Genomic DNA, 24,941 nt, shown 5'->3' with positions numbered 1-24,941 from the left:
CCCAAAACGAGCCTTGAAACCCAAGGGATCTAATACATAGGATGTCAAATTCCTTAGCTCTTTCAAGTATGGTTGTCTGAAACTGTACTTCTTCGTATTCCTTCTTTGTCTTTCCATGTCTGAAAATTTGCAAATAGACCTCTTAAGTTCCTTGAAAATTTTCTTATTATTGATGATATGGATGCAAATGGGTGCATGAATGCATGGATGCAATAATCACACTCAAGGATCAAACAAAGCACACCAAACAAAGGTCATGGGATGGACCATGTTATCCTTAATATCAATCATCCATTTTGGTGGGTTATGGTTTACACCTTATCAACACCCAAGTTCCATTGATATTAAGGATGCATGAACGGATCAACCATGAATCAAGGGTTTGTTGCAAGTCACGAGCATGGAGTCTCAGTTAAGAACCACCCAAAGGGAGTGTACTAGGGTTTAAACCTGCCAAACATGTTCTACAAGAGGTTCCCATAGTCATCATCCCATCTTTCGAATATTATCGGAGAAACAACTACTCGTATTCCAAAAATATTCTCAAGAGAGACTCTTATGAGTGTAGTATCGCGTAACAATCGTATCAAATCTTACACTTGAACGACTTTCGCACTACATCCTAAGAATAGGCCAAGATGGGCTTGGTAAACTAAGGTCCTTGGCTTCTAAGGTCTATATTGGAAAGAGTAATGTCTAACCACAACTACTTGTGTGACATTATTGATCCCAACATGACCTTCACCAAGTGAATGGGCTTGCAAGTCAACTTGCTAAGGAATAACTCCACACAAGTCAACAAGACTATGTCATTCTCCTATCCTAAGTGCACTCGAGTTCGGGTATAGAACTCATCTCACAAAGATCACTAAGCATACAAGGAATTAATATTCAAACAATTCAATCATTACATACAATACAGTAATCCCAAATTGTACAAAAAATATGTCACAAAATAATATACACGACAATACAACAACATATGAAAAGTAGGCAAAATTCACTAGGCAAATATCCCCAGCAGAGTCGCCACTTTTCTGTAGCGGGGTATTCGTTACCATTAGAGATATTGACTAAATCTAAGGTAATCCATATAAGTCGAGTCGCCACTGCACTTCTATTTATCCAAAGGAATGGTTAGAAAGCGAACAAAAACCGAAAAATTTTATCGAATCAAAAACTAGTAAAAATATCAGAGATCGGGGTAAGGGGGTTGGTTATGCAATGGGAAGGTTTTAAGCACCCAAAACATCCTAGGTACTCCTAGGGAGCCCTTTTCACATTTGTTGTAAGGTTGGTATTTTGTGAAAAAATTGTTTGTGCAAACATGATTGAAGAGATGAGAAGAGAATATATAAGTTATTTACATTTTGTGTTTGGATGGATAAACCCATTGCCTACGTACCATCTTAAAAAAGATTAGGATCAAAACCTCGTAGTTCGGGGTAAAAATCTCAAAAGAATTTGGTGAATTGATTGGTCCAAAAGCCTTAAGGTCTTTTGTTATCCAAGGGAGAAAACTCAACCTAAAACCACAAATCCACCATGTGATGATAGCTTCAACATGCTAGTGAGGGGTTAACCCTGTAATAAGCATGGAAGACTCATTGTCCATCACTAAGGATATAGGTGAGTATTACATCTACCTCAAGGATAACTCAAACCTAATAGCTAAAGGTTATGAAAAAAAGTTTGATTAAGGAAGTGGCCATTGAAACCACAAAAGTATTTGAATGAGCTGTATTTACCAATGAAAAGTATTTGCAAAATATGGTCAAAGTTGACTTAGAAGTTCAATTCAAAATAAGTGTTATGAACAGAAAGTTTGAAAATCAAAAGCATAAGGCTTAGGTTTCTAATGTTGGAAAAGAAAGTGTTAAATGTTTGCACAAAAGTTTTGGCTTGGGTTAGAGTGGAGAGAAGAAGAAGAAAGGCTAAATTCCTAAACATACAAGAGATAAGGGATAAGAAACAAGACCACAAATGGAGTTCCTCTCTTGAGATCATATTGATGATCCAAGTAGCTCTCATCCTTTGGAATATGCAAGCAAAATGATAGTAAGCTCAAACAATCAACACAATCAAACAAGCTCCTTAGGAGATCCTCAATGTATCTTGTATCTTTCACTTTGGATGAACATGACAATGGTTCTTCAATTTGAGCTCTCATAGAATTCCCTAGCACAAAAGCACACACATCAAAAGTTCCATGAAGTAAATCAAGAATGGACAAGAGTGAGTTTAGAGATTTGGTCTTTCTAGTCCATCTTCAACATTTATAGCATTCTAAAGGCCCAATGCATAGTTGCTCTTTGACTCCAAATTTGCATGGGGAAAGTCCTAGAAACTAAGTCTTTGTCCATTTCTTTGCATTTGGTCCACAACAATCAAAACAAGACACAAGCACAATGATATATACACAATTATGTGCTCAAGTGAGCAAAAGGCAAATTGCATTAACATAAACATGTGCTCAAATGAGCAAAGGAAAAAGCAAATGAATAATATGTACAAGAATAGTAAATTGCATAAATGTAAAGAGCAAAAAGTAAATGTTAATAGTTAATGGTTAATGTTAGTAGTTAGTATGCCATAAGGCAAATTTAGCGCTATGTTAAGCAATCGTAATTGGACTTATGTAGAAGTCACAACTATCTGAGGCCGGTCAATAATAATGTAGGCAACAACGCAAGTTAGAGGTCTTGATTAGTGAATCAAACTCCAACAACTTGCCATGCCAAAAGGAAGATGAGAAATGATCTTGTATTGGTTTAAGTCCTTTGCATGATTTAGAAAGCAATCTATCCTTAATGCAAAGCCATTCACTTGATCATTTGATAAAGATGAATTAGATTTGAATCAAGGAAGATTAAACCTCCCTAATCAATGATAACCATCAACCTTTAACTCATTGATCAAAAAGAAAAGAAGAAGAAGAAGAAGAAGAAAAAGAAGAATAGAAATGAAGAATTAAAGTGCATTAAATGAAATGGAATGTACCAATCAACAAATGTTGACCAAAGATAGGGAAGATCAAGGTCAAACAATAGAAAACAGAAGCAAGATAAAGATTGGAAGTCAAGAAATAAACAAAATATTTTTGGCATTTTTAATATTTAAAATAAAACTTGAATTAAAATATTAAAGAAAGGTCAAACTTCAAACTCACTTCAAATCAACTTTGAAAAGTCCAAGTGAATTATCCCAAGTTCAACAAGGTCAAACAAAGTTTGACAAAAAATTTCAGCATTTTCAAAAGTCAGAAACTATTTTAAATCAATTAAAAATGCATAAAAATAACCTAAATGAATTAAAATCTCAAATAAATCTCAAATCAATTAATAAATTGATAAGAATATTTTTCATAGATCTATCATCATTCAAAGAGGTTGAGAAAATATTTTTGTATTTTTTGAATATCAAAAACTATTTAAAATGAATTAAAAATAACCAGAAAAGAGAAAATTAATAAAAAATAGCAAACGATGAAATAAAAAATATTAAAAATCATTTTTAGAAACTAGAAAATAAAAGAGAAATAATGCAATTGGTCCCATAATTTTTGGACCAATAATGAAAGAGATATGAATTTTAGAAAATGAAATGGAATTTAAAAAATGAAATGGAAATTAAAATCAGAAATTGAAAATATGAAAAATCCACACGCGTTGGATTGTATCTCATTAAATGACGTGGAGAATCCAATGGTATTGAGTTGCGTGCGCACCATGGTCCAAAGTGAATGAGTAACATAATGAATTAAATAAAGTCATGACATCCAATGGATCTGATTAGATCTGGAAGCATGATCCAACGGCCACGACTTAATCTGGAAAACGGACGGTGGTCAGCACCACCGTCTTCTCCGGCTAGCTCCGGTGAGAGTTCAGAATTACAGAGGAAAAAATGTGCATGAAAAGCCACGATCCAGATACCAATCGAAAGGTGAAGTGATGTACATCACTCCTATGCCACTCAATTCCACTATAGATTCCTATTGAGAGAGAAATCAAAGATGAAACTTTGGTGGTGTTCAACTGAACTTGCTTGATTTAAAAAATTAAGAACACAATAATGATTCCTCTATACAGAGGACTTCAGACAACACAAGATCAAGGCAAATGGAGCAATATATGAGGTGTTTCGAAGCAAAATGCAGTTGAGCAAAACCTTTGGATTGTGAAGAATTAAGTCACGATCTTGGAGTTCTTTTGCAAACAGAAGCTTCAATGGATCAAGATGAAGAGGTCTAGGAACTTTAGATCTAAAGAAAACAGTCGAGGAAGCTGAATTCTAGATCTGAAATTTTTAGAGAAAAATGAGATTTGTTCCTTTGGTATGGGTGTGGATTCAATTCAGCAGGGGTTTAGGCGCCATTAGGTTGAAGAATGAGAGCTCACATGCCATGTATTTATAGCCAAAGCCATCTGAAAGTGCACGAACAAAGTATGCATGGGAGAAGAGGGCCTCCATGCATGGGCCTGTACAGGCGCATGGAGGGCCCAATTCTGATTGGAATTGATTGCTATACATCACCAAATGATAAATGGACGTGCAAATTGAATGTTAATGGTTCATGCAATGTGTTTGAAATGAATTTCCAAAAATGCACCTAATTCTTCACGTCTTCGAAAATAATGCTTCCAAACTCCAAATGCAACCTTATGAGTAATGGTTAGAAAGCTTGTTGCATAAGGAACAAATGCTATGTTGATCAAAACTCCAATTGGGCCTTGGAAATTAATGAAATTTGAGCTTGAAGGGTAGGGTGCAAAACATGCATATGTGAAGTTTCCAAATTTGGCCAATGTCAAGCCCCTTTGTTTCAATGATGCAAACTCCAAATGATAAAATCTTCAACATGAAAGTTGTATATATTTTCAGGACGATCAATTTGGACTTAAATTTTGCATCATTTGAATTTTTAATGAAGAAGTTATGGGCACTTGAAGTTGGACTTTTTCACATTTCAATGCATTTGGTCCAAAGTGACCTATAATGTTTTGCATTATCACATGTATTTCTTTTGAGATTTTGCAATTTTTCTCAACATAACATTTGAATTAGACACATTAATATTTCCAATGTATTAAGTCTCATCTCAAAATAATTAAAAATGAAGGAGTTATGTCCTTGGGAAGTTGACCTAAAATTAGGGTTTCAGTCAAAATGACCTATAATGTCTTGGAATGGATGATGACCTTCCAAGCTTCAAATAAAATTTTGATGAACATGAAAGTTGTTCATATGGTTGTTAAGAATATTTTTTCTCTTGGGGTAATCTCCATTTGACCAACATATAAAATGTTAGGTCTTAGTGTATTTCAAAATAGTCAGATGAATTGACTGATCAACTTCTCAAGTCCACACCTCATATCTTGATGAATTGATGATTGAGGATACTCAATTAAGTTCAAATATGCATGAAATGATGAATTAAAGAACTTCCCTTGATTGTATTTGGCCATGGGCTGAGGTTTCTTCATGAGCAAGGCACAATTGATGGACATATGAGCTAGGGTTTCCTTGGGAAACAAGCCTCAAACCTCTTGATTTGCTTTGATCAAAATGATGAATTGAGATACTTGGGGGGGCATATTTGATGAATGAGAGCTTTGGGAACCATTACCATGCTTGCTTTCATCTTTCTCTTGCCCATATCAATGCACATAGGATCTCCTAGAAGCCTTAGACCTTGTGATTGCTCAAGCTACAAACAAAAGATGTTAGTGACATATTTTTGTGCTTTTGAGTTAGTAAATAAAAATGTAAAAAAGAAATAATATACAATTCAAGTATGCTTGGTGATCTCAAACCACTCACAAGAGGTCCCAACCCAAAGGCAAAGGGAACCAAGATGCTTATGATCCTTGAGGCAATGCAAAATGCAATGTAATGATGCCATGAGGGATCTTAGGGTCAAAATTAGGGTCTTACAGTCTTATATAACCTACCGGTCGAGTGTTCGTCATCTGCTTTAAAACACATTAAATAACTGAATCAAGTTTATTCTTTCATGGACGAAAAAGGTTAGGTTAGACATACTGGTTCGTTTTAATCTCAAATATTTACGTGATGGCCGTAATTAGCCTCCTGTGCAGATATTTGCCATCCGTTGAAGGAAAATGACTTGATTCACCACACAAATTTTATAAATAACTCAATTAAAAAAAAGTTAGGTTGGACGTACATGTCCCTTGTAATCCCAAGTATTTTGATGATGACCATAATTAGCCTACCGTCAGAGTACTCGTCATTCACCTAAAAACATTCAACCAATCAAACTATTATTTTCTTGCCCTTGCGCGATCAAAAACCTTTTTGTCATAAACGAATATTTTTTAGTTTGTTCTACATCGATACAAACAAACACTTAAGCCTCCAATTGTGAGTATACAAGCAACATTTAACCTCTAGAATACGACATAAATATTTGTTCGATAAAATCAACCAACCAATATGTAGTTGTCTACCAAGAACTACGTAGCTTTTAGTTGCCATCGCACATGGGGATACATAGGAGTGAGATTCAACATCTTGTCAAGCACCCTAATAAAAAAAACTTTTTGCGACCTTTTCCTTACCCTGTTCAACATTTCAATAACTAAAAGAAAACAAACGATGAAAGCCAACATTCTATTCACAAATCTAACTAAATGGTTCTAGTTAAGTATAACGGATGTGAGGGAAGCTAATACCTTCCCCTCGCATAATCGACTCCCGAACCCAAATGTGGCTGCTACGACCATTTTATTTTTCTTTTAAGGGTTTTATCTAATTTTCCTTTTCCTTTTTGGGATAAATAAAGTTCGGTGGGGTCTCTGTTTATCATCTCGAGCGTGTGAGCGCTCTAGGTTATTTTTTGCGCCACGACAATATGAAGACAACACGAGAGGTAAAATACTAGGAGAAGGTTTGTGATAAATCTCTACATAATTACCATGGAAGGTGTTTTATTAGTTTAAAAGCTTAAACACGATTTACTTAGCGTTAGTAAATTATGTTCTAAAGGGTATTCTATTGTTTTTGATGCCTTAAACTGCTTAATTAAAAGTAAGGAAAGTAAAAGTCTTGTGTTTAAGGGTTCTAGGGTTGATAATATCTATTTTCTTGACTTGGATGATGTGTCAATGTATAGTAGTAAATGTTTAGCCACAAGGAATGAAGATTCTTGGTTATGTCATAGATGTTTAGAACATGTACATTTCGACTTTATAAATAAGATACCATCTAAGAATCTAGTACTACCAAAAATATTTTTTTTCTAAATATAAGCTTTGTGATGCTTTCTAAATGCTAAAGCAAACGAGAGTGTCTTTTAAATCCAAAAAGATTGTTTCAACTTCAAAATGTCTCGAGCTTCTCCATCTAGAATTATTTGGCTCTTCGAAGACAAGAAGTTTATATGGTGACTATTATGGGTTTGTAATTGTGGATGACTGTTCTAGATTTACCTGGACATTATTCTTAGACCATCAGGAAGAAACCTTTAAAGATTTTGTCAAGTTTGCTAAGCTTGTCCAAAAGCTTTACAATTTGAAAATTATTACACTCCATAGTGATCATGAGGGTGACTTTTAAACCATCAATTTAAACACTTTTGTAACGAAAACGTGATTACTCATAACTCCTTATGTCTAAGAACTTCACATCAAAATGGCATTGTTGAGCATAAAAATTATGTTTTCGAAGAAGTGGCTCTGACAATGATAAGCGAAATGAGTTTGTCTAAGTAGTTTTGGATGGATGCAATTAATACCACATGCCATGTCTTGAATATGGTGCTCATTCAAACAATGCGAGATAAGACACCCTATGAGTTACTCAAAGACAAGAAACCTAATATTTCCTATTTTTGCATTTTCTGCTGCAAATGTTTTATTTTAAATAACATAAAGGATAATCTTGGTAAGTTTGATGTTAAGTCTGATGAAATTATATTTATAGGGTACTCGCATTTGAGTAAAGAATATATAGTTTAAAATCATAGAATATCGTTTGTTGAAGAGTCAGTTTATGTGGATTTTGATGAATCCTCACCCTAAAAGATGGGGAAAGGTAGTTTTTTTTATGTTTCTAGTGTAATAACGGAAAAATTGATCAATGACGACATTCCCAAAGAGGATCCTCCTCCATTAACCAAAGAGGACATTACTTAAGATAAGGATAAAAGCGAACAAGAGACCTCACCCCAGCTACCTCCATATTGGATTGTTTCAAATGATCATCTGTTAGATGAGATACTCGACAATATCAGAAAAGGTGTAAGTACAAGATCTCAGTTAACAGTTTATGTAAGTATACTAATTTCATCTCTCAAATTGAACCTAAAACTACATTTGATGATTTACTTGATGAGGGATGGCTCATTTCTATGCAATAAGAGCTCATTTAGTTTAAATTAAACTGCATTTGGGATCTTGTTCCATGTCCATCTGATAAAATAGTCATTGGAACTAGATAGGTGTTTAGGAACAAATTGGATGAAAATGGAATAGTCAATATAAATAAACCTAGGCTAGTGGTAAAAGGGTATAGTCAGGCTGAAGAAATTGACTATTAGGAACATGTGTTATGCTATCCATAACTAAGGTATAATATGTTGTTGCATGTAGTTATTTCTCACAAATTATTTAGATGAAACATCAACTCAGTGATTATGATATTAATGTTGGAGTTGCCCCGATAAGATGCGATAACACTGACTCCATAAACCTCACTAAAAACATGATACTTCATTCTCAAGCTAAAAAAATAGAGCTTACGGACTACTTTATTAGGGATCTTGTTGAAAAAGGAGGATGCATACTTGAATTTGTGACCCCCTCTAATCAACTTGCATACATTTTTACAAAACCACTTCCTAAAAAAACTTCTTTATCATAAGAATTGAACTAGGAATCTTAAATAAATCATGCATGGATTAGTATACCTAGGTGCCTCTTCTCTTTCTTTTTATTCCATTTTTGTATGTGATGTTTTATGATCTATGTACTATGTTTATTTTCCCACCTTTTTGATTATGTCAAAGGGGAATAAGTATACTCTTAGGGGGAATACATTATACTCTCTACTCATGTGAAATGGGAATTTAACCACTTAAAATCTTATTTATCTATCTATCTATCTGTTTGTACATTCTTTTACCACCTCTATGAGAGATCTGTTGTCATCATGAAAAATGGGGAGAATGTGGATCTATGTGCTTGGAGGTATGAAGACGATGATCTTGTTGACAACCTTGCTAAGTGTTTTGATAACAACAACACTAATTATTGTTGAAGTAGGTGGTAATAACATTTCAACTCTTTAATGATGGTGATTAACTTGAATATATCTCAAGCCTCATCAAGTAGGATACCTATGGTTCTATTGAAGTGCCTATATGTTCGATGTATCTAGAAATGGAACTTGAAAGCCTCAAAGATTTGAAAATAAGGAAGTGTGAAAGCTTGCATGTCCGTATCTGTCTGGTGACCAGAGTTTTATAAAAGTATGAGAGTAACACTACAAAAAAATGGGGGAATTATGGTCATTAGTAAAGTGATTTTAAGGTGATATTAACTGCCATAATTTACGAAATGGCGTTTTCCAAAAACATATATTTGGCTGCCGCTAAGTAGCAAATGGCGGTTTCAAATTAACCGCCACACAAAACACCATAATATACATTAATTGAAATGACGGTTTTTTATTATGGATACTGGATGTTTTAACCGCCATAATTCACAATTTTCTAGAGAAAAAAAAAGTAAACCCAAATTAGATTTCTTTTCTCTTATTATGCAATTATGCCTACATTATATCGATTTTTAAACTTTATAATAAATAGATTCAAGACAGTAACAAAATTTGCAAGAGTTGAACTAAAGAACACACCTTTAATGTAGTACCAAATTATCCAAAAACAAATAAATGAACACCCAGACCAAATAAAAAGTAACAGAAAAAGCACCAGCTACTCCAACATAAGAAACTATTAATGCTATAAAAAATCAGAAAAAAGCTTCATAATAAAAGTATTTTTGCCCTCTTGCCCCGAAAGTCAATGAGAGTTCGTAATATCAAAATAAAAAGGCGCCACTTATTAAAAATTCATTTTGTATAATAGAATTTAATAAATATTTCTCTGTTAAATGCAGTATATAAAATTTAAAACAATGTTATTCTCATTCAAGTTATTATGACTTAATGCACTTGATGAAGGTGTTATGAGAAGAAAGTAAATCAAAGTGTGTTTTACTTTATTTCCCACCTAAATAACCTATACATTTTGTTGAAGATTTCAACTAGGGAATAAACGATTTTCATATTGTGTAGACTTCACTTTCCAAAGGAAAGAGTTCATCAATTGTAACCAATGTTGCTCTGTGATTGACATTAATGACTCATTCCCTTTTAACATTATGGGATATATGGTGAACAAATGTCAACAAAACTCGAAAACAAATGTCACCAAATATCAAGAAGAAAGTTGTTCAAATGGTGTAATAATGTTCAATCTAACGCGAAAACTCGGAAACTCCAACAAACTTTTGAAAGAGTGTTCTCCTATACCAAGGAAGTTGTTGAGTCTCTTTAGTATTTTTAGGATATCTCTTTGTAGCATAGGGGGCTTAAAACTTAGATCTAAAACGGTATCTAATCACTTCTTTAAATGCAAGCAATAATGGGATTGAGAAAAATAAGAATAAACTAAGACAGATCATAATTCCAAGAATTGGTTTTGTTTTCCTTTTCTTCTACAGTTAAGGTTAAAGAAACTTGTTATGGTTCATAAACTCTTATGCATCATATGCATGCATATGCTTATATTATTTGCTAAAACTAAGTCTTATACCAAAGAACACAAAGTGGAACCAAATTCTTGGAAAAAAAGGTTTAAAAAACCTGTTATGGTTTGTAAACTCTCATGCATCATATACATTCATATGTTACAATGATATAATGTATTCAAAAAAATTTACTTACCAATTTTTATAATATATAAAGCATAAAATAACTTAACTTACAAGGAGATGAACCAAGACTAAACCCAATAGCTAATCTCATTAATGAAAACTTGAGAGATACTTGAGCATGAAATAAACCATGAGAAATTAGGGAAAACCCCCAATAGAAACAAACATGGACTGAGTATTGGAACTCAAGTGTTTATAGTTTAACATCTTATTTTTTATTCAAAAATACCTTCATGGTTAACAAAACTATAAGTTACATGAACAAGCCAATTCCATGCTTTAAGAAATCTCTTGAAAGTATCAACTTTTAAAAACTTAAAAATATATATGACATGATCATATGTGACCAAATCATGTATAAAGCATGTACAATTCACTTTTTAAGCAAGGATTATTTATGGATATATCCTTATAGAGAGTCAACCTATTTAAAATTATAATTACACTAATAAAATTGTAAAATAATAATCATTTTCTAAGTTTGATGAATAAGAATACATCCAGCCAATTATTAGTTGAAACAGAAACACCAGTACAAATGAATTGTACATAAGTTTTGTCTCTTAAAATATAGGTTTAGAACTTTTGTATCTGGATTCAAATAATCAAATGACATTACTCATATTTAAAGAATTAAGTAACATACCTTAAAACCATTAAACATTTGTTTCTTCACATTTTATTAGGAGTTGTAAATCTTCTAAATATGTATAAACATTCAACAATCAGTATCTTAGTACCAGTTTTAACATAAAGTATAGTAGATTAGTATAGAGACACCTCACACAACCTAATGCTTATCTGAGAAGATGAATACTCATAGTGGAGGAACTTACCACAAATTTTAGCACTTCTTCTATAAAATCATAAGTCCGCCTAAGCCTCATGTCAACAATATTAGCAGGTAAATCATCCTCAATCAATATGTGAAGTCCTCAGTTTCTTTTCCTATAGATTGATATGTCAATAATCTCAATTTTTAAACAAGAAAAAATACATAACCAAATAAGTAAAAAGAAGCATCATATATTTTTACACATTTATCCTAATACCTAATAATTAGAGAGCCAACATGAATTTACCCGATAGTGCTTTAAAAAATGAAGAAAACACCTATCAGAGAATAAATGTGATTAATCAATCAATTAATATCTAGTAAAAATCTAATATGGCCGTCTATTGGGTTGATTCCTAATATGAGAGCAACAATATTAAGTTAATATAAAATATATATTAAAACAGGAACATATGACCAAGATTCTACATAAGATAAAATAAATGGTTAGGACATGCAAATTAAATAGCATACATACCCTCATCCACGTCAGTAACTACTACAAGTTTCTCATACATATCGTTGATCTCACAAACAATGAGGTGTAGAAGGACTTCGATTTAGTCCTCCATTATCAATCTTAAAAGGAGCAATATCACCAACAAAAAAATATTACTGTTTTCATTATCTAATATATTTATTTTGTTATCTAAACATCTTTATTATTGAAGGTTTAACCTTAAACCTAAGCCAACTCTCTGACATTAAAATTAACTAAACAATAGTAGAAAAATACAAAATACAAAATATACAATAATTAATAGAGTTTCGTGTGAATACCCTTTTGTTTTTATGAATGGATTTTAATAAGAAATGTTCAGATTAAGATATAGTAAACAATAAAGGTCTAAGTAACAATTGTTGGAAGTTGGTGAATACTCAATACCGTATCGTGTAAATGATGCAAGCAGGAAACCCAATAAATTATTGCATATATTAGTTGTAGACTAGCATCTTCACATTACTGAAAATACAAAATCCTATTCAACAACAGAGCTTAAAACAATAATTTATATGTGGGAGAGCCACTAAATTTTAAATGTTTAATTGCAACAAAGTGGTCATCTTAGTACTCCTTAGACTAAATCTTTTCTATCTCTTTATAAGACAACTATCTAGGTGGATTTTCAAAAGTAAGTGCTATATAATATCTAGAAATCAGTATAAAAGAAATTATCACATACCTCATGAAGTTGCAGCTTTATTTTATGATATATCATTCTATGATACAAGTGGAGTTGATAGTGAAACATGGAGGTTAGAAAGGAAAAACAATTATCTTGTACGGTGAACATGAGCCCTTGTAGATATATCATCATAAAATGTTGCAGACAAATTATAACACATTATTACATTATAATATACTAGAATCTAAACATCATCTTAATGCAAGAGAAAAAGTTCATACCAACAGCCGGGAAACCACTGATAGCAGTGTCAGCCACCTCTGAAATTTAATTATAATCTTTCATATGTTTCTTTATGTGAATCTATCAAGCTTCATGATGAAACTAGGTCTCACCTGAAGACCAATTTTGTTTCCAATTTGTGTTTTGAAAGAAACAGGGTATTATTGAAAATCCCTTTCACCATCACAATGAGAAAGTATTAAATATTAAGTAAAATAAAATTCTATCATGTCCATTAAAAGAAAATGTGTTATACTCTATCTATGTTAATATCTAGATATGCTCACCAATCGAGTTAAAACCAATGAAATCAAATAATTAATAAAAATTAAAATTAGAAGAGTAACACAATATATAGAGATGAACATATTACACACTGTATCCGTAAGCACTTTGTTGATGTGAATGAAGCAACATCGTCCTTGAAATCTTCAATATTTGGATATTCTGTGAATCCTAACATTTCTTCCTTCATTCAAAGGAAAATTAAACAACCCCGAAACGGTGAAATGCACATATGAAATAGAGGGAAGTTTATGGTGGTGGGTGTTCGGAAAATCTCAAAAACAATGACCACTCGATTCAACTATTTTAACATGGATAAGGTTTTTAGCATGAGAGAAAGAAAGAGATGTGTATATGTGTGTGTGTGTGTGAGAGAGAGTCTTCTATTTTTTTGTAAAACATTTTTATATATTAATGTTAATAAAGAATTATTTCATTACACATGTTAAGAGGTTTTTATAAAGAAAACAATTATACATTTAATTTTTTGAGAAACAAAATCTATAATAAAAAGGTAAAAAGAAATAAAGAAAATAAGTAGAGAAAAAAAAGACAAAAATAAGGAGAAAAAGAAAAGTGATACTTTGAATTGGACAAGTCAACGTAAATAGTGGTTATTCAAACAACCGTAAATTGAATAATATTAGTGGCTATTCAAACCAACACAATATACATTCAATTATGACGGTTATTTTAACCGACCTAATAAAACCTCTATAATTTATCCATTTTTTATAGTGTAACTCCTAAGATAATAAGACAACTCACACACACATACGCACACATGTACACACACTCAAAACAAATTAAAATTTTCCTTTTAACTAACAAAACACCTAAGAATGTTTTTAAGTCATAGTTAATTGATTAGGAAATTTCCAACTTCATTAAAAGAATTTTTTTAAACTATCTAACGATTAGATCCTAAATCTAATCAATTAGATGACACAAAATCGATTATAACATTGTCTTAATGCTTGGTAATGACTCTTTGTCCAAACTTTCCAAATTGGACTCAAATAATAAATTATTTGTGGTATCTAATTGATTAGGCTTAGGACCTAATTGATTAGGTGAGTTAATTGGCCCATGGTTCATTTGATTTTTGAGCCAATTCTTCACTTGTATAAAGGAGGCGCCTCTCCTCTTCATTTCATGCCATAATTCAAGATTTCTCTATTTTTTTTTGCAATTTCTCTCTCTCTCTCTCTCTCTCTAAATATTTTATTTTCACAAAAGTTGTCTTATGCATTGCGAGTGAAAACTACTTGTGAGGAAAAAGTTGTATTGGTGTCATGTCATTGTTGATAGTTTTAAGAGTGTGATGCTCTTAAAGAATAAAGTTCAGTTCTTTAGATTAACCAGTCTTAAAATCTTTGTTTGGTTCTGGAACTTAGCCTAGAAAAGTTCATTTGGTTATTGAGATCAGTTTGTAAAATCTCTAATCGGTTTGTTAGTTCACCCCGTGAAAAAGATTTATTTTGGTTAGGGAAAAGCTAGTTAAAATCCATAGATCTTCTTGTATCAAAGGTTCGTGAGCATAACCTCTAAAATCTCAAGTTTATAGTCAAATCTCAAGAAGATCTCTTGGGGATAGGAGTAGACCAACGTTCAAACTTATGTCATCTCTCTAACACTTATATTTTATCTTATGTTATATACTTTACTGTTTTTTACTTTTCGCTACTTTTTAGTCTGAGCTTTAAAAATACTAACACAAACTTGCTTCTTAAGTAACAAAAACTTGAAATTAATCGCGAATTTTGAAAATCATAATCCCCCTTTCTTGTGCTTTAAGCCACTTGTCCAAAAAAATACCATAAAAGATAAAATAGGCAAATAAAAAGATAGAGACCCATCATTAGTTAAGACAATGTTCACACACATATTGCGCCCATCCCACCCCTTGGTCTTTAAAACCTCACAGAGAACCCCATTGACACCTGTACAATGTAATAGTGATTAGCATTCATGATAAAAAAAAGATGTTAACGTTGAATTTGAAAGTTTTTGAAATTACCATATAATCTATCAACTACAAATTTTTATTCTAGGAAATTCAAAATAGGCTTGAATTTCAATTGATATTAGGAATTTTAGGTAAGGTTGCTTTAATGACCATTGTACCACCGTTGACTAGGATTTTCAATGGATTGTCACAAAACTTCAAAAGAAGATCATTGTCAAGGGGCTAACCATTGTACACGCAATAAGTTTGGTATTCTTAAATCTTTTGTTTCTAATCTTCGAGTTCGCGGTTTTGGATAACTGCATGGACTTAATCAGTCTGCAAGCAACAAAGAAAATGCATTGAGTTTTGATTTATAAAAAGTAGTTGAAAACCTTTAAGTTCTCAAAAATATTTACCTTGACTTGAATAATCATTTCAAGATGTTGTTGACCACTTCTTTCTTTCACCATCACGAGATCAACAAAATAAATGGAGATTTTTCCAAACTTGAAAATCCTTCTTTAAATCAATAAAAGAACTAGTGGTCTTGACATGACAATATTTCTATTTGCCTAAGAAAACACACATGTTAAAGAGAAAATTTAAACACACATATTACTTCTTTAAAAAAACATATATTTAGAATAACTGAGGCAGAGAAATGTTTGGTTCAAACTACCGAGGACAATATGTTAAAAATATCCGAACATGAGAAAATGGCCAATAGTGAAAGAAACAAAAATGTATTTCGAAGAAACCAGACATTCTAAAGACACAAATTAGAAGAAGCTGTATTTTGAAAGAAACAGACACATTTAACAATGATTCACAGGCATAAGACATTTAAAAAAAACACTACATTGAAACAAACATTTTTATGTATTTTAAACACACAAATAAGAATAACAAATCTGTAACGAAACTCAAAGATTTCATAATATAGGACATTTCGAACAAAAACAATACATTAAAAATATCATTTTCAGACATTTGACTTTGTTGTTAAAGTGATTTCCATATAGCATGGTTCATTTGTAGTTAGACTCAAATATGACTTCACGATGAACCCAGGAGAAGTTCAAAACATGATCGCCGGAAACCATTCAAAAACCATAATTTTCTGAAGCAGGAAACATGAAAAAGTGGTTTTGAACAAATAAAAACATGAAATATAGAAAAGATAAGAAAAAGCTCTTGAGAAGTTAAACTGAATCACAAAAACAAATGGCTTACTTAATGAAATTGGACGTAGAATGCAGTTGATTAAAGAGAATAAAAGTAATTTAAAAATTATTTAGATTGGTAGAGGAAATTTTAGGAGGACACGTCATAGGTTTGGGAGAAATTATGAGTGATTTATGAATTAAAATTCTATTTATTATAATTGTCAAATGTATGGAAAATTTGAAAAAGGTACCATCATTTAACCTTAGGTAAATAGTTGATGTTCAACCTTATGGAACATAGTAGTAATAAATTATGAAGCTCTCAAAAAAATAGATAGGAAAATGATCCTTTCCATTTTTTCTATTCGAAGTTTTCTCAAATTTTAACCATTATCTAATTTTTCTCTCAAAACTCTTCCTTCTTTATATTTTATATTTTAGTGCTCTATATTTTATATTGTTTTCTCTATATTTTATATTGTCTTTAGATCACGTTATTTTCTCTATTTTTCTCTCAAATTCTACTTATTGTCTTTAGATCATAAGCAGAATTTGAATATCCAGTTATAGCTAATACATTTTTGAAGATGACTTAGCTATGACTTATATTACAATATTTGAAAGTCATCGAGAGTCCTCCATTTTCTTTGATAACCAAGTATCTCTACACATTGCGGCCAACAAAAATGCATTATATGAGTGTATAAAGTATATTGAATAGATTTTCATATAGTACTGAAAAATTGCATGCTATTATAATTAGTCCTCATTAGTCATTATGTGTCAACGCGATTCCAATTAGTTGGTGTGTTTATTAAAGCTTAGCGAAAATATCAACTTGTGATATTGTACAATAATTTCCTACTTCAATATATTCATTCACCAACTTTGAGGAATTATTAGGGAATATTTTTTTTCTTCATAATTGTAGATATGTCATGTAAATATATATATTTATGATAGTTTGATTATGTAAGTTATTTACCGTTCAATGCATACAATAAATCAAATCTCATTCACGACTCTCATGCCTTTAGACCTCTCTCTCTCTCTCTCTATATATCTATATATATATATATATATATATATATATATATATATATATATATATATATATATATATGAAAGTCAGAATCTATTGACACCAGATCCCTGTCGGGTATGTCTATTTTACCCACACTTTTTTTATGGGACGAATCAAGATTTTAGACTCGCACCTTCTAATATATTTGTCCCGTTTAGGGATAGGAATATGTTGTACTGAGTTAGGCTTTGTCAAGCCTGCTAAAAAAATAAAAGCCAAAGTTTGGCTTATGGCCTATCAGAGGCATATTTTTTAGCTTGAGTGTGGCTTTTTCGAAGGTCTGATTAATCTATTAGTCTACTTGAAAAGCCTATATCATCTAAATTTATGTAAATAAGCAATTCAACTAATGTTTAAATATACTAAAGAATCAAAAGTATAATGAGACTAAATGATTATTTACATAGACTTATTTGAACTTACATATAAGCATAATTTTTCTAAGATTATTTGTTTTAGGAGAACTTGTAAAAACAACTTATAACATTATTCATAATTTTTTTAAACTTATTTTCACATGTTCTTCAAGATAACTAAGCTTTATTTTTGTATTTTAATATAAAATACAAAATAAAATATAAAAAATAATATATTTATTTATATTTATTAAAATAGATCGGTCTAATAGGTTTAAAAGATTTTGTATGGCCTAGGGTTTGGCCTATGATCTGATTTATTTAACTAAATAGACTTATAAAAAAGTCTAGGCATTTTCTATTTTAAAAACACTAATCTGACTTTGGTTTGTGTAGGTTATATCGTAGGCCCATGTTACTTGACCTAGCCTTTTCCCACCCATAGCCTCGTCTCGTCCCGTTTTTTGCGGGCTTTTCTTGACGCAGACATTAATATGAAAATTTACAACTTTTAAGCTAAAAATTTGCAATGCTCGCGGGTCCGTCCGGGACACACATTTTTTTACGAGGTGGGGCAAAGCTTTAAACCACACCCTTAACAAAGCCGTCCCGCCCCATTTTTGTGTGGACATTTGTAAGGCGAATCTAAACAGGATGTGTATGTCAATTTGATATATATATATATATATATATATATATATATATATATATATATATATATATATATATATATATATAATATATATATAATATATATATATATATATATATATATATATATATATATATATATATATATATATATATATATATATATATATATATATATATATATATATATATATATATATATATATATATATATATATATTCTAAAAATTTATTTTAAATTATTGGGACTTTCTCATCCTCTATATTCTTGCATTGATGTCTTAAGATAGAGAAACATGACAAAAAAGAAAGAAGACAAAGATGAGAAGAAGGTGAAAAAGATAATGAGCATGAGGAGATCAATATCATACCTATAGTTTTTTATAAAGATTATACACTTAAAAATTTATGAAAATAGATAACTATTTTATATTATCAAATTACAATGTCACTCTAAATTTCAATAAAATAAAATAATAGACTATCCTTTGAGAATTATAGATAATTTATGCAACAAACAATGAAAATTAGCAAAATGAGTAAATTTATAAGTGTAATCGATAGACTAATTTATACTCCAAGTGTAAGTTTACTCATGTAGCTATTTTTTAGTGGTTGTTGAGGAAATTATTCTTAATTCTTTAAGGGAAGGCTAGAAAGAGTGATAAATTTACTCACAGTGAATTTGTGATTATATTTGTCTTTTTTTTTTTGTACTATTCTAAATTAGTAGCATGTGCCATATAATATAGTTATATGTATGAATAATAATGAGAATCATGAACAAATATCTCCTAAAGATTATAGACAAAAAATATTGGTTTGTGAATCGAAGAAAGGAGAAAAAAGAACAGCTTGAGAATTCTTATTTTTCTCAAATCAGTTTAAAAAAATAATGATTTTTTTGTTAGTTAATTGTTGGATCGGGCAACAATAACTTGAGAATTCTTGTTTTTCTCAAATCAGTTTAAAAAAATAATGATTTTTCGTTAGTTAATTGTTGGATCGGGCAACATTTTGAACAAAAGGTCCCTGAAAAATAATGCTAAACTTTCACCGTTTGGACCGTCAAAACAAGGTCTTAGGATAGAGATATCGTGTTTGCAATGCACTCGTTTTTTTTTTTAGTTTTTGTCTTCTCATTCTCAAATTGTGAATAAAATTATTATACATGCCACATATTCTTTATGTGATCAACAAATTGGAGAAATCGAGAGTTTAAGAAAATTAATCGACATGAGCTCCTCTAGTGCTGACCACCAGTATAGAGACCTTCCATATACGTCGTTGGAATAAAATTTCAATAACAAAACTATATGCTTTATTGATTAATGCAAAGTGAAATGAAATTAACAGATAATAAAAAGCAAAACACGAGGTTGTTGTCATCTATCAAGACTTACCTTATTGATTATCCAAGTTTGAACACGAGAATGTCTAGCAATTTACAGAAAAGTCGATATATATGTGTGACACCCACTTTTGTTGAGTGCGCATCTAGATGTGTTTCTTGGCACGACTAAGTGGCTTTCTTAATGGAAAGTGATTCACCTTGTCATGGAGGGCGTCTTGCTACTTTATTGTTTAGTAATTCGCGGTCCAATATCGATTCATATCCTTTTGGGCTATAATCATATATGGGTTGCCTTTGCTTTCGCAACCAACACAAATATTTTTAAGAACTCGAACTCTAAAATAAAAATACCTAAGATTCTCATAGTTGATATTTGAATAAATCAATCAGGGATGTCATGAGATAGACTCTCACGACCCCCTGTCCTTAGAAAACTACTCACTCATGATGAGATCAACAATAACTAAACAAGGTAAAAACATAATATGCATAGAAAATGAATAAAGTAATGTAATAAAATTAAATAAGAGAAATAAAGTTAAAGGAAAATAATACTTGGATGAAGAAAATCTATAAATTATAACATAAGTCGCATAGAAATTATAAATGAAAGCTTAGAACAAAAACTAAAATCAAAATAAGTTGTAAAGTCAAGAGTCTCCTAAGTGTCACCCTTAGGTATCTCTCTAAATCTCCCTGCTCTCTATCTCTCTCTCTCTCTCTCTCTCTCTCTCTCTCTCTCTCCCTCTCAAGCTAATGATCATACTTATACAAAAATTGTCATTTAATCACCTAAAGTTCTTGTTAATACAATAATGGACCACTAAGCATTGAATTGAGTTTGTTTTGAGCTTCTAAAGGTCACAAAAATCATCTTAAATTTGTGCTAATAATTGTAGGGAGATTCAAGAACTTTAAAGAGGCGTTTTTGGAAGTTCAGAAGTCGGAAAAATGTTGCGGAATACCAAAATTCACATCAGAAACTAGGCCTGATACAGGCAGGCCGTGTCGGGCAACACGGACAAACTATGTTCTTCTCATGGCCAACCCGACCCGTGTCGGCTGACACGACCATGTCGTGTTATCCACATGTCTTTTTGTACTAGGATGACTTGCAAATGTGCAATTTTTTGTCTTTTTCAATTCAAACTTGCCTAACACTTCTTTATTGGCTAAAATCAATAAAAACAAACAAAAGTGCATAAAAGAGACATAAAATGTTGAAAACGCACAATAAAGGGGGAAGAAAATAAGCTAAAAATATGATACAATAATCACTTATCAATTCCCAATTGATATAAATCCCAGTCTTTATCTTCATGGAGCTTCTGTTTATCATGTCAGTACTTCTAGAGTAATGTTGTTATGATCCTGGATTTTCACCCAGCATGCTATGAGGCATAATGAAGTCTTCATCAAAAATTATTTTATTGCACCATTTTCATATACTGTGACATGTAGTGGCCCATGTTTCTTTCTAACTCCCATCCTCATGCCTACTGAGATTACTAGTAACGTTGATAATTAACTAGTCTCGCAGATTTGATCTAAAAAAGGCATTCCATTTTGAATTCTTCACAAGATTCAACCATATGTGCTTTATATTTTTGCAGTCTCTTAAGGCATGATACAAATATCCTCCCACACCCTTATAATAAATACACATATGTTCACTTATATGTCTTTGAGAAAGAAAATGTTTTGACTTCAAACCATTCCAATGCACTGGCCATATGAATATTGTGATTTGTTATGGAACTTTGAGTCTCCATATGATCTTCCATTCATTTCCCAAATTATTTGATCATGCGATTGAAAATGCTTTATAAGCAGTGGTAGTTGTGAATGTTCCATTTTTTGATCCTTCCCACATTCTAACATTTCCTCTCATGTCCTTCCTAGGAGGATGAATGGTTGTAATTTTATCTAAGTTTCCTTGTTGAAACAAGTATCTCAACATGCTCCAATTCGCCCTCCCTTTATCATCAATAAGTCCAATCACATTTTGTTGGATTGGATCATATAAGTTGTTTATTAGGTGGTTCTTCAGAAGGATTCCAGCCTTAACCCAGTAGTCATTCAAGGGATTAACGGTTTCACCATTGCCAATTGACCAAACTGCTAAATTACCAATCAAGGGTCAAATCTTGACTATGTTTTCCCATGAACTCGAGTCATAATATTTGGCCTCTTCTATCCCTTTTGCTTCATTAGATCCTTTATATTTTCCATGTAAAACCTTACACTAAAGTTGTTCTCATCCTTTACTCATTTTCCAGCTAAGCTTAGCCAGGAAAGCTTTATTCATCTCTGATAGTTTCCTCAAACCTAAACCACCTTCATTTTTAGGCTTGGTGATTGCATTCCAGTTTACATCGTGGATGTGCCTTTTGTCATCCCACTCTCCCAAAATGAAGTTCTTATGATTTTTCTGAATCTCCTTAAGGCAACTCTTAGGCATCATACTACTAATCTAAGTTACTTCAAGGACAACTTTAGATAATGTGATCCTCCATGCCATGGATAGATGCTTGGCTTTCCACAAGGATAATTTCTTTTTGACCTTGTCAAGGATGTGTTGATAATCCATTTCTTTAGGACTCATGCCTATTAATGGCACCCTAAGATAGAGTCCTAATTATCCATTGTCACACACAGGTAAAAAACGAGTTACTAAAGGGTAGTATAAGTAAGCGACACTCGAGCCGTATCACAAGGACTCGTGAATTATTTTAACCAATTGATTGAAACAAATAGGGGTTTAGGTTTTCGATTATGATTATGATTAAGAGAATTTGATTACGAATAATATTAACAAGCTAATACACTGTTCCAGTTTCCGACTTATCACTAGTTATTACCTTACCAATTCCCTAAGTGGATTCGATACCTATTCGATTACAATATCGGTTGAACAAGCGTAACTGATACTATATGGTTTACGCTTCTATTTTTCGAATTAAGCAAATGGTTGAAGATTATGCGAATTAACGAAAAAGCTATGTTGAAACACGATCATGGTTAAGGAATGTGAATCAATCGAATTTAATCAAAACTACTCTATGACATATCGAATTAAGCAAACGAAATTCACATAATAGAACTGAAAAGGAAGAAATTGAATTGATAAAGGTAAAAACCTAAAAGTCTTGATGGAAACACGATTCAGTAGATCAACCGTATGGAATTTAGCTCTCCATGGAATTCTTAGCGGCCGTCTAATTTGTTATTTCTTGCAAATTGAATACCTTGCAGTAACACTACATTTTAGGTTAAATACTATAAGAAAATCGGACCCTAAGAGCAACCGACTCGAAAAACATAATTTCGGCCCATAAAATTAATATTTTCTTAAGTATGGAATTAAAATGCATTATTTAACTCCTCTTCACTCAGAATTAGCTTCTTCCTTTAACACGAAACTTGTATATTATTCTCTTAGATTTTTAACGCATATTAGAATGCGTCAAACGACATCTCATAGCACAAATTATGAGCTTCACAACGAGAGAGTATCAAATTACTGTTTATTCAGAAAATAAATAACAAAAATAAAATAAGAGCAAAATTAAATTAAAATTGTAAAACATACTAAAAACAATATAATTAACAAGAGGAAGTATATAGTTGTTGTATCACAATAGTAAAAGAGTGTGCATCAAAATGCACTGATCACCTAGGTAATTTGTTTATTTGATTTCTACTACTTGAAGAATTTTCTTCCTATTCAGAGAATCAGTGTTCTTGGAAAAAATAATGTTAGATTTATCATAGCTAATCCTTTGGCCAGGAATGACACACAACTTATCTAAGATTCTCTTCATCAACCTCATTTTATTTTCAGTTGCTTTACCAAATAAAAGTAAATCGCCTACAAACATCAAATGTGATATTTTAGGACCATGCCTACCTGCCTTCATGCACTGTCACTTACCCTCTTCAATAGCTTCTGAGATCATGTGTGGGAGCTTTTCCATGCAAAGAACAAATAGGAAAATGGGAGATTGGATCTCCCTACCTTATTCCCTTTTTGGTATCAAGGTAAGTGTCTTTTTTACCCTTCTAAAGGACTGCCATCTTCACAATTGAGATAGAAGCCATGATGACAAATCTCATCTTCTCAGGTAATCCAATTTCTAGGAGGACATTGCTAACAAAGCTCCAATTTAGCTTATATTAAGCCTTGGCTAGGTCCACTTTCAGCACAAAGTAACCATTTTTGCCTTTGGCTTTATGCATACTATGCATCATCTCTCGGACCACAATAATGTTGTCTTGAAATCTTCTCCTAAAAACGAATCCTGATTGGTAGGTTGACTCTATTTTCCCATGATTTGTTTGAACCAATTCATATATATTTTGCTAAACACCTTGTAAAGGTGTTGCATAAGGCTATATGCCTAAATTGGTGAACAAATTGAGGGTTAATGACTTTTGGAATTAAGCACAAATTTTGTTAGCCTCAACAATGTTGGAGGGATTACTTCACAACTCTTTAATATAGGTACACACCTTGGCTTCAACCAAATTCCAATTTTTTTGGTATACCCAGTTGGAAACCCATTAAGGTCTGTAGATTTCCATGGAGCCATATCAAACATTGCTTGCTTTATCTCATCATCCTTCAATCCTTCATTGAGAAAATTTAGCATATGACTCTTTATGCTTGGAAACTTGATGTTTATTTGACACCGATCCTTCATTTCCACATCAGCGGTGAATAACTTATGGTACCAGTCTTTGAAAAGCTTTTGAATTTGCTTAGGATCTTCAATCCTCTCTACATCATTGGATTTTATTAAGCTGATATTTTTTCTTATTCTCCTTTGCACAACAGTCACATGGTAAAATATTGTGTTTTTGTCTCCATCAAATATCCATCGCATCTT

The sequence above is a fragment of the Lathyrus oleraceus genome, chromosome 7, assembly GCF_024323335.1.
Source record: "Lathyrus oleraceus cultivar Zhongwan6 chromosome 7, CAAS_Psat_ZW6_1.0, whole genome shotgun sequence".
Classification (NCBI taxonomy): Eukaryota; Viridiplantae; Streptophyta; class Magnoliopsida; order Fabales; family Fabaceae; genus Lathyrus; species Lathyrus oleraceus.
The sequence above is the reverse complement of the archived record's forward strand: the minus strand, read 5'-3'. Positions refer to the sequence as shown.